This window comes from Tupaia chinensis, unplaced genomic scaffold (genome assembly GCF_000334495.1).
Source record: "Tupaia chinensis unplaced genomic scaffold, TupChi_1.0 Scaffold143796_1, whole genome shotgun sequence".
Taxonomy (NCBI): domain Eukaryota; kingdom Metazoa; phylum Chordata; class Mammalia; order Scandentia; family Tupaiidae; genus Tupaia; species Tupaia belangeri.
The window spans coordinates 7244930-7256787 of record NW_006203646.1 but is presented as its reverse complement, the minus strand read 5'-3'; the positions used below and the strand labels follow the sequence as shown (position 1 = coordinate 7256787).

At 46.1% G+C, this 11858-nt stretch overlaps 1 protein-coding gene across 3 annotated transcripts in view; it reads left to right on the top strand.

Moving 5' to 3' along the window:
• Positions 1-11858, top strand: part of LARP1 (La ribonucleoprotein 1, translational regulator) — a gene marked incomplete at its 5' end in the record, with an annotated part of 70211 nt that overhangs the window by 1028 nt on the left and 57325 nt on the right.

Below are 11858 nucleotides of genomic sequence, written 5' to 3'. Positions count from 1 at the left end.
TCCTCCGCAGCCGGGGCAACGTGGTGCCTCCCCGCGCGGGGAGCGGCATGTGACTGTCGTTCCCCTAGTTCTCCCCGTACCCCCTTCGGATTTTGGGTCCTTTTGGACCCGGTGCCTTGGGGGAGGTGAGGGTGCAGGAAATCCCAGCAGAGCCTTGGCAGCGTGGGCAGAGAGGCAGTGCGGAATACGGAGTCTGCTCTTGGTCGTCTTTTCCTGAGACTAGATCGTTGGTCTGGATGGGGGCGCGCCCTCTCTCCTTTTGCCGTTGTACAGGGGTACAGTGGGCTCCAATTCTTGGCCTCTTGTCCTTATGAGGTGAGCAGTATCGAAACTAGCTGCTTGTTAGGATGGTGGCCCCTGCCAGTAGCCCTAGTGCTTTTTCACATCTCCTCCCCTTCTGTCGCCGGTGGAGACCGACTGGTTTAAACCATCAAAATGGGGAAAGTTGAGGGGGAGCTTAATGCTTCCAAGGGAATGTAGTCACCCTTGGTCCTAGGAAACCGGACTGGCCAATCCCGAAACTGCAGGCTGCAGTTTTTATTTCTAACCAAGTTGCTTCTCTTGGAGGGGAGGACGTTTGGAGTGTACTAACAGTACCTGAAACTCTGTTCTCTTCCTTCTGGCCCCCCCCTTTCCCATCAGAATCCTCTTATGCAAAGGGCAATGCTGAAACTTCCATTTTCTTTCAGATCTCTCCTATCCACCCACAGAGTGAGGGAAGCAACTTTAAGACATTCTTTGGACCTTCCCCTCTCTTTAAATTCAAAGGGGTATAATCATTCTCAAGAGAGAGCAGTCCTCAGAAGTTTAAATGGGGCTACTCACCCTGGCTGGTGCTGCTTTGCCAATGGTGAACCTGCCTTGTGGGTTTTAAATCAGCCATGACATCAGGTGGTACTGGATGCCTGAGCTGGTGTTTTGTGTAAGTCCAGGGGCCCTTGATAGAGTGCGTCACTGGGGTTATTGATCGTGGGAAGAAGACGGCTTGGCTGGCCTCACTCCTTCCCCTCTGAGTGGAACAGCCCACTTGCCTTGAGTGTTTCAAACATTTTTGGGTGGGTAGATTTGCCCTGTTCTTATTTTTCTGGAATCTAAGGGCAAGAGAGTGTCTGTCTATTGATTTACAGCCTTTAGAAGTGGTCTTAGACTAACTGAGTTAATCCAGAAGCTTCTCTGTTTAAGCCTGTTGTTAGGGCTTGGGTGCTTTTGAGAGAGAATTTTGTGATTGGGTTTTCTGGTGAGGTTACCTGGTGGCCCATTTTCTGCAGCCTACATGGATCTCTAAGGCCCGTTTGCAGCCCTGGTTTTATTTACAGCCTGGACAAATTTAAATGTGACACCAGTGGAGTGACTGTGTGGTCTTGGGGATTTTTGCGTTCTGCGATGCATATGTTTTTAGGAGTCTACAGAAATGAGTGCCTCATAAGCAAGCTAAAAGCTTTCCAAAGCTTGCTGCAAATGCCTATTTTTAGCTCTCCTTTTGGCTCAGATGCTGGTGTTTTAGTTCTTTAAGGGACACATGCGGTAACTAGTAATAAAATATGTTTTTGTGATACCACTGCTTTCTTGTGGGGTTCTCTATTCTGGTTTAAGCTTCCAAGTCTTACATTTGTAGTTTTAAGTCTTAGGATTTGCATTTTGGCTTTTTGGAGCTCGCTACCCCTAGAGTATTTTGAAAGTGTTTAAAATTCTTTCCTTATTCCAGTCACATAACTTTCTCAGTATAAAGGTCCAAGATGTCTAAGTTAAAAGAGTTGATACACAACATAACAAAGGTTCTGAGGTCAAACTGCATGGGTTCAAACCTGCTAGCTGTGCCTCTTGGGCAGAGTTAAAAACTATTTTGTACCTTACTTCACCCATTTGTTTAGTAGGGTTTGAGTCTATGACTTAGCTGCCTCACGGGACTATGATGACCATTCACTGTGATAATACATGTATTTCAGCCCAGTGCCTGGCGTATGGTAGCTGTTGTGATGTCTGGGAGATTGGGGGACTTTCCAGGTTTCTTAAGTTTTCTTTTCCCTCCACCTGTAATGTAAAATAAGGGGGGGTAGGGAATGCAGAGCTTCCCTTTTTTTGTGTTGTATCAGTCTCCCTTGAAATATGTGGGGACTTCAAGTTTGTGGGAAAATGGAATTAAAGTATGAGTTTATATTGGAGGAAAAAGTCAGAAGTACATGCATCGTGTTCTCATAATATGTATTTTCCATGAACTTTTTGAAGACCAACCCCTCTGGTTTATGGGGTCTATCTAGCTCCTTGAAAGTTGACTTTTGCTTATGTGTGGGCTTGAAGGGCATGGTACAAATTAAAGGTTGGTGACTCAAAGAATTGGCTGTTTTTCCTTTGGAATGTGGAAAGGTGAATTTTTATAAAACAAGTGTTTTGTGTGTGTGTGTGTGTGTGTGTGTGTGTGTTGATTCTCTTTGGGGGAGTGCACATGTACTCTCAGGGCAGTGGGTAAAGTCAGCCCAAATGAATAAAAGTTTCCTGCAGTTGGTGCAGAAGTGGCACCTCGAGACTTCTAGTCTTAGCAGTCCTGCACCCTCCCTTCCCAAACAGGTGTAATCAGTGGGCTCGTAGTGTACCTACCTCTAACTTGTGCACGGACGTACCTCTAACTAGCTAACACACCTCTCTCTCCTAACCGGTTAGTGAGAAAACCAGTGCTAAAGCTGGACCAGGGTCTGACACTTAAAGTGTTTATGTTTAGGTCATCATTTTTATGTCCCTTTCAAGTGCAACTAACCAATCGCACAAAATTAAAAAGAAGGGGTTATAATCCAGTTAACCCATCATACGCCAGTGATCACCTTCCACACTCAGCTGGCCCCAAATAAACCTCCACTCTTTGCTCTCCCTCTGGGTTTGGGTCCTTCCCTAGATTCCCTTAGTTATACTGCTTTAACAGTTGGTCTGTATGAATCTGGGGTGTCACCATGAATTCACTGTCTCTAAAACTACTTCAAACCCTAGTGCCCCTCTTGTCCACCATGGAAGGTGGGCTAAATGGGAAGAGAGAGCTCTGGGCCTAGGATCCTATAGGCTCCACTTTGGGTTCCTAGCCCTGCTTCTGACTTGCTGTGAAATCCAGGGTGAAATAATCCAGCCTCTCTGAACCACTGCTATCTTATTCTCAAAATAAGAATAATCATAGTAACTATTTAAAGGCATTATGGAAATTAGAGAATATTTTTTTTCATTTGCCAGAGGGTATATGCCTTTGCTAAGAGAGAGAGAGAGAGAGAAAAAGTGAGAAAGCACCTCCCCTAAAGGAGGATGACCATGCTTAAATTCCTTCTCCATTTCTTCTCTTGGAATTTTGGGCTGCACACATATGCGTCTGGTGTGATTTTGCCATAGGACGGGTGCCACCATGCCCTGCGTCTGGCCTGTTTTTTAAGCCACTCGCCTGGTTCAATACAAGAACCATGCGGTTGGCCATGTGGGATCCAGCTGCGTTAATGGCGGTGCCACAGGCTGGTCCAAGAATGTAATGTTTATAAAGCCCTTTAGTACCAGCATAGTAAGCACCTAGTAAGTGCTTACTTAATAATGACTGTTCTGACATTTTTGTAATCAGTGCTCACAGTCCTTAGGAGTGTTAATTCCACCACAGACCTTGGCTCCTGAGCAGTGTGGACAGCAGCACACCCTATGCGCTCTTCACACATCTGTTTCTTTATCTGTGAAATGAGAGAATTGGATTAGGTCTAAATCTCCAAAGGGTTTTTTTATTTTATTTTTATTTTTTTAATTTTTTTAATTAAAACATTAAAATTCCACAAAAACTGAAGTGGAGCTTTATACATGTGTATCTTTTTATTTGCCATCGTGATTAGAAGTTCGGGTTGGAATCCAAACTCTGGAGGTGCTGGAGGGACTTCAGCTTCAGCAGTGGAACCTGAGTGGATGGCATCAGAGTGCATAATGGAGCAGCCAGACAGCATGTGCTTTTTTGTTTTGTGTTTCTTTGCCAGGGGGCATGTGTGTTTACCAGAGAAAGAGAGAGAGCACCCCCCAGTGGGACGTGGTTATGCCACAGTCCTTCTTTGTCTCCATTTATCCATCCTGTTCAGATTTGGGGCACACACATGTGCCTAGCTGGTTTTATTTATCTGTTCATTTGTTAAAGAATTATTTGTTTAATTTAACTTATTATTTTTTAAAATATTTTTAACTTTATTTTAATTTGACCAGAGAGGCAGAGTGAGAGAGGGAAAGTGAGAAAGCAAGCTGCCAGGCCTATGATTCAAACTGTAGTTGGCCACGTGGGAGTCCAATGCCCAACCACTCTACTTGCCGGCCCCTTATTATTATTATTATTTTTAATTTGCTATAGAGCATGCGTGCTCACCAAAGAAAGAAAGAGAATGAAGAAAGAGAATGTTGCCTCCAGGTCTGGGGCTCTAGCCACTGTCTGCCATGGGGAGAGTCCAGCCTCTTAACCACCATGCCTGCAGGCCCTTGTTTGTTTGTTTCTTTTTTTTTAAGGGTTTTATTTTTATTTTGGGGGGGGAGAGGTTTTCGCTATAGGGTGCATGCGCTCGCCAGACAGAGAGAGACAGAAGCGAGAAATCACCCCCCAGGGGGGATGGTCATGCCACAATCCCTTCTCCTCCATTCTTCTCGGGATCTTGGGCGGGTACGCACGCACACGCGCCCGGCGTGAGTTTTAAGCCACTGGGTCCAGGACGCGAACCATGGTCAACTACGTGGGAGTCCAGTACGACATAGCCATTATGCTAACTGCTGGTCCCCTTTTTTTTAAAGGTTTTTGCCATAGGGCATGTGTGCACACCGGAGAGACAGTGAGAGGGAAGGTGAGAAATCACTCCCTAGGGAAGATGGGCATGGCAATCCCTTCTGCATCCTCTTGGGATTTTGCGCACATACATACACATGTGAGTTTTCCAACTACTGAGTCAGGGACTAGAACGTGCTTGGCCATGTGGGAATCCAGTGCCTTAACCACCGTGTCACCTGCTGGCCCCACCCAGTATGTTTTTTAAAGCCTTCATGGCTGAGATTCATGTGCTTTACAGCATGATAGTAGAAAGTACACAGCACTAGGGCTGGCAGGTGGCGTGGTGGTTAAGGGCGCTGGACTCCCTCCCACATGGTTGACTGCAGTTCAAGTCCCAGACATAGCAGCTTTCTCTCTCTGTCATCTCTTTCTGTCCCCCTTTGGTCAAATTTAAATAAACAAACAAATAAATAGATAAGTAAAATAAAATCTTTTTTTTTTAAATACACAACACTGCCCATAAAGATTTTACCCTCCCCCCCAATAAAAATAGAGCCCAAATCTAATAGAACCGTAAGTCATATTGCCAGTTTACAGAGAAAAGAAGAAAAATTCATTGACTGGGAGGTAGCAGTTAACCAGTTTCTAAGTGTGAGAAATTCCACAAGACACTATTTTTCCAGTAATAAGGGGCGGGGAGCAGGGGCAGCCCCTAGTGTGGTGATTAAGGTGGCTGGATCCCACATGGTCAACCACATGGTATGAGTCCTGGACATAGCAACTTGAAAGCATGCTGGTGGAGACCAGAAGATGGTGTAATGGTTATGTTGCTGGAATCCCACGTGGTCAACCCCAGTTCAAATTCCAGACCTGACTTTAAACTCATGCCAGGCACACGTGTGTGCACACGCGTGTGCACACGTTTGTGTGCATGCATGCATGCCAAAGAACCCAGGAGGAGAATGGAGGAGAAGGGAGTGTGGTGTAGCCATACCTGGGGAGGGGTTATGATTTGCTTTCTGTCTTTCCAGTGAGCCCATGTACCTTATAGCAAAAAAAAAAACTCTAGAAACAAACAAACATGCAAAACATGCTGGCATGTGTGCATGTCCAAAATCCCAGAAGGGGGCAGAAATGGAGGAGGTGTTGCTGCATTACCGTGCCCTGCAGAGGGTTGTTTCTTACTTTCCCTCTTCTCTCCAGTGAGTGCATGCACCTTGTGGCAAAATTTAAAATAAATAAATAAATGGCACTTCTAAAGGAGAGTTGAGTCATCAATCACATGCATTGTCAGTCTTATTTAGGTCCTGATTTGAGCAAAGTGACTATAAAAAGACGTTTTGGTGATAAACAGGAAATTTGACCATGTTAAATTATACTAAGGAATTCTTATTTTGTCAGGGCGATAATAGTGATCTGACTGTTTAATTATTACTGGTTATATTCTGCACCTCCAGCCACGAATCACTGGGGTAGCCCCAGTAAATAAGGCCTAGAGATCTTTTTCCTGTAGCCCAAGTTGCTTTCTTCTCCAAGGAAAGCACACAATTAGGACACCCTCTGCAGGGGAGATAGGGAGGTAGACTTCACCAGGAACCTTTAGCTGGCCTGGGCCCTTCTTCAGGGCAGGGGTTTTGAGTTAAACACTCACCAGGAGGTGTGAGTGCCTGCCAGAAGATGTTCTAGGGGTGGTTGCTGGCCCTTTTGTTGTGGGAGGGGAGGTAGTCACCAGCTGTCTTGAACTGTGACCCTCCTGAGAGGTGGTGTCTCTGCTAGCCTGCCCCTGCCTGCAGTGGGACCTAAGCTGGAGTAAGCATTTCATAGCTGTTACTCAGCACACCTCCTCTTCTCCGGGAGGTGGGCAGGGAGAGGAGGAGCGGGCCAGAAACCACAAAAACCTCTTTAAAATGGAGAGCTTGGCAGATGGGAGTGCCCCTGTTTGCAAAATCCAAGACAAGCTCAAAGGGAGTAATTAGGGGGTTGGGGCCTCTGGAGGGCCTACAGGTGTCTCAGTCTAGGCTCACAAACCTCCCTGGCTGGTCCACTGTGATGTAAGGGAGTGTCAGGGGATAGAATGACTTGACCTGTAAGTTGGAGTTCAAAAAAGGCAATAAGGTTGCTATGTGGCTAATGAAGATGTGAGAAACAGCGTAGCCATGGGAAGAGATGGGGGCGATTATGGGATTTAAATCAGAATACAACAGAATGCAGCTTTCTGCTCTCACTTACTTTGTGTTCCCAAGAGAGTTTGCCTAACCTCTGTTTTCCTTATTCACAGAACGGGACTAATCTCTCTGCTGAATTGATTTTGAGGATCTAATTGGTGATGGGTATGGCAGTAGCCGAGTTCATAGGTGGAAATGTCCCACACAGATTTAAGTGGTTTATGTTCCAAAAGATGCATTCCAAAGCTAGGTATACATAGTGTGAAGTAATGATCCATTCTCAGGGGTTACCCATGCCTTTCCTAAACTGGGGTGGATAACCTGGAGTTAGCTGGACTTTCAACTGGCCCACTTCCCCTGGCAGAGAGCCTGCGGTATTTCCCCGAGGGATTTTCCCAGAATCAGAGGGACAGTTTTGATGTGGAACCTTTCTTTGACTGGCAGAGCTCTGGGTGGGGAGTGGATGAGGAGGGCTGGGTCTCACTGGTGAGTTTTGTAAAGCCGGCAAGATAAGTCCCTCATGTACGATAAGGGACTATTATTAAACCCAGATGAACCTCCATCAGAGGCCGTATTTACAGGGTAATAACCAAATTTGTTGCATTAACCATCTTACCCCCAGGACATAACATTCTCTCAACTTAGATACTCTTTTTCTCCTCTGAGGAATAAAGTTCAGACCTAAGTCCCGCAGTAACCAGGGGTCATTTGGATGAATCCCTCTGTGTGTATATTTGTGTGTGTCCTTTTGTTCTGTTTTTCATATACATTAATTTATTTAGGCTCCTGATAACCCCAAGATAAATTGTGATACAAAGTTGCTGTTCGGTGAGTGTTTTCCCTGTTCTAGCCCAAGCCCTCTGTCAGCAGGTGCTCTTTTTGTCCCTGCTTCATGGATTAGATGTTCAGGAGATGTGAAGCAATTCTGTCCTTCTAATTGTTCACACAAAACCTTGAGGTCATCCTTGCCACCTCTTTCTTTATCACCTCACATCTTATTTACCAGTACATCAAAAAATTGTAACACCTTGGGGCCAGCAATGTGGTTAAGAGCACTGGGCTCCCACATGGTTGGCTGTGGTTCGAGTCTCGGACTTGGCAGATTGCTTTCTCACTTTCTTCTCTCTCACTCTTTTCTCTCTGGTCAAAAATTTAAAATATAAGTAAAAGTTAAAAGGAAATTTTAACACCTCAGGCCAGATGCCAAGTGGTTAAACTCCACCCTCTGGGGGTCCAGCAGGTGGGGTGGTGGTAAGGGAGCTGGACTCCAACATGACTAACCGTAGTTCAAGTCCTGGACCTGGTTGCTTGCTGTTCTCACTCCCCACTCACACTCAAATGAAATAATAATAATAAATAAAGTGAAATAAATATTAATTAAAAAAAACCCTCTACCCTCTGCCAAGGCAGTCAGTCACATATGGGAAGATTCCCAGTTCCAGTCTGAAAACCTGAGTATGCTGGGAGGTTCTCCAAGATTGGAGATGGGGGGCCAGTCTGGGGTGGATTGTGGCATCGGGATCCAACTGGGGGGTGAGCATTCACAGTGCACTTTGCTTGCTCTTTCGTGTGTGCTGACTCATTCTCAGAACAGATAAACTTTGTAAAAATTGTGCCTCACCCTCTTGCCAGTCTGGGCCACACGTGTCATCAGTTACCTGGATTGTTGGGGCAGCCTCTTAAACTGGTGTCCTTGCTGAAAACCCTTCTGTGGCTTCTCAGTGCAGAGCAAATCGCATCCTTAGACTGGCCTTTGAGACTGTATTTGACCCAGTTCTCCCTGGGCCCCCTCCACCCTCCACCTTGTCCTTCACCAATCGCCCCTTCTGTCACTCCGTCACTTCCTGGAGCATGAGGTGCACTCTTCTACTCCAGAGCTTTGGTTTGGTGTAGGCCAGCGAGGCCTAACCCTGGACTTCTCTCCCTATCTCCCTGACCATACTTCATTTTTCTTTTTTTTTTTTTCCAGGTTCTTGCCATAGGGCTCCAGTGCTCTCCCGAGAGATACAGAGTGGGAAAGTGAGAAGTCACTCTCCAGCGGGGATGGCCATATATGTACACATGCCTGGTGTGATTTTCAAGCTGCAGGGTCCAGGACTTGAACTGCCATCAGCCATGTGGGAGTCCAGTGTCTTAACTACCACACTACCTGCTGGTCTTCATTTTTCTTTCTTTTCTAAAAAAAATTGTTTAATTTTATTTATTATCATTATAATTTTTCAATTCACTATAGGGCATGCATGTTCACTAGTGACAGAGAGAGGGAGAGGAGGGGAAAGTAAACAAGGTGCTAGGTCCAGGACTCCCAACTGTGGGAGTCCAGCACCTCAATCACCATGCCACCTGCTGCTCTTCATCCCCCATTTTTCTTAACTCCTATGGCCACTGGGTCCAGGACTTTGATATTCGATCATTGCTGTATTCTAGTACCTATAGCAATGCCTGGCTCATTGTAGTAAGCAGCTTGGTGAATATTTAGTTGGCAAATAGATGAATCTCATACTTTAAAAATTTTGGTTTCTTTGTGCATGGTTGCAAGCCAAAGGGGGAAAGAGGGGAAAGCACTCTTCAGAGTGTGATCACACTACGATCCCCCTCCAATAGCCCTCCAGTCCATCAGATCATGGGCAGTTACATATTGAGACCTACCAGTCCAGGGATTTAAACCAGTCATCATGTGGGGTCCAGCTTCTCTTGAGCAGTGCTTTACCTTTGTGCCACAGACCCAGCCCAGAATCTTGTGGTTTTAATGACTTCACTCAGCACATTTGGAGTGCTTACTTACAGGGGATCCTGCAGTGAATAATGAGTGTGTTGATAAAGAAGCACATGCACTCTCTGGGACCAGCAGATGGCGTAATGGTTACATTGCTGGTCTCCCAACACGGCCAACTGCGGGTGCAGTCTCACACCTGGCGGCATCAAACTCAGGCCCAGCACTTGTGCCTGCAGGCCCAAAATTCTGAGAGGAGAATAGAGGAGAAGGGATTGCAGAGTGGCCATTCTCCCCAGGGAGTGACTGGGGAGTGATTACTCACTTTCTGTCCCTACCTGCCTGCCTTCCTCTCCTCCCCCCCATCTCTCCCTCTCCTGGTCTACTCTATGGGAGTCTGGTGCTGTAACCATTATGCCATCTGCTGGCCCCACCATTGAGGATTTTATTTTAAGTGAGGTGGTGGCATGGTCAGGTACTTCCTTTTGGGAGATGACTCTGGCCGCATTGCAGAGCTCCTTGTTAAGAACTAATGACTTGAGCTTTTCTACCTGATTGTTGGGTAGTTATTAGTTGTCATCCTTTAGGGTTAGGAAGTGAGAGTGTATGAGATAACTCTGACCCTTCAAAAGTCTGGATTATCCGGAATGCATCTCACTTGCTGGAAGACACACAGTTGCTGATGGGCTGGCCTGCCTGCTTGCCCCTCTTGGCAGCTTGCTGGTTGGGAAGAAGAGGCCTTAGAAGTTGTGACAGGAGGCAGGTTTCTAGGCTGCACATTCCACCCAGCCCTTACCCACCACCAGGGGAGGGGAGTGAGTTTCTGAGAATCCTGAGTTAGGCTTACCCAGCCAGTTCCTTGATGTCAGTCTCTCCCCACTGCCTTGCTTTCAGGAGCTTGGTTTTTCCTTCTCTTCTTTCAGAGAAGAGAGTATTAATTTATTACAGAATTGCTTAATTTTATTATTATTATTTAATTTGCTGTAGAGCACGTGTGCTCACTAGAGGGAGACAGAAGCAGGCCACCAGGTCCAGGACTTGAACCTCAGTCAGCCATGTGGGAGTCCAGTGCCCCAGCCACCACACCTCCTTCTGGCTCTGAGAAGAGAGTATTTAGACCTGGAAGAAGCCCAATAGGTCACCTTTTTACAGGTTAGGTACATCAGGCCCAGAAGGAAAATAGGAGTTGACACAGATCACAGTCAGTTCAAAGCCAGGCTATGGCTCAAACCTTCCCACTGCAGTTGTTTTCATTCCACTTCTAGAAGTAGATCAGGGTGATTGGGCATGGACTCCATGGTTGGGCATGGACGTTGGGAGTCGAGTCCATGGGTTTGAGTTAGTTCAGCCACTTCATAACTAAGTGCCCATAGACTGGTTGGTAACTTCTGGACTTTGGCAAATGGGGCTATAGTATTTAGAGTACTTGAGATCAACAGATGGTGTAATGATTATGTTGCTGAACTCCCACATAGTTGACTGCATATTGAGTCCCAGACACGGCAGTTTAAAACTCACATTGGGCATGTGTGCATGCGTGCCCAAAATCCCAAGAGGAGAATGTAAGAGGAAGGATTGCTGTGTGGCCTTCCTCCTGGGGAGTGATCTCTCGCTTTCTCTTTTTTCCCGGTTGGGCACACGCCCTATAACAAAACTCTCTCTTGGAAAAAAAAAAAAGTATGTATGTATATGTGTGTATATACACACACACACACAAACCTGCTAGGATCATTGTCAGTGGTGAGCTAGGTGGAAAATGTAAGTGCTCAACTGGAACCTGGCACCCAGTGTAATAACTGGTCACAATAAGAGTGTTCATTGTAGGCCAACAAGTGGTGTGGTAGTTAAGGCACTGGAGTCCCACATGGCTAACCACGGTTTGACCCTCAGATCTGGCAGCCTGAAAAATCATACCCAGTGTGTGCCCAAAGTCCTGAGAGGAGAATGGAGGAGAAGGGATTGTGCAGTGGCCACCCTGCCTGGGGGTGATTTCTGTGAGCCAGTGTGCACCGCTCTACGGCAAAAGCCTAAAAAAAAAGTTTCGATTGTTCTTTTAGGCCTTGGATTTGGCCCAGGTCTTCAATTACTTAGTCAGGTGCCCCTGCTGTGCTGGGTCTTCTGCCCCTTGATCCCTGCAGTTTTAGAAGACCCATGTTAGAACTTTCTTTCTTTAAGGATAGTTTATTTAATTTAATTTGTTATTTTTTAATTTGACTAGAGAGAGAGAGAG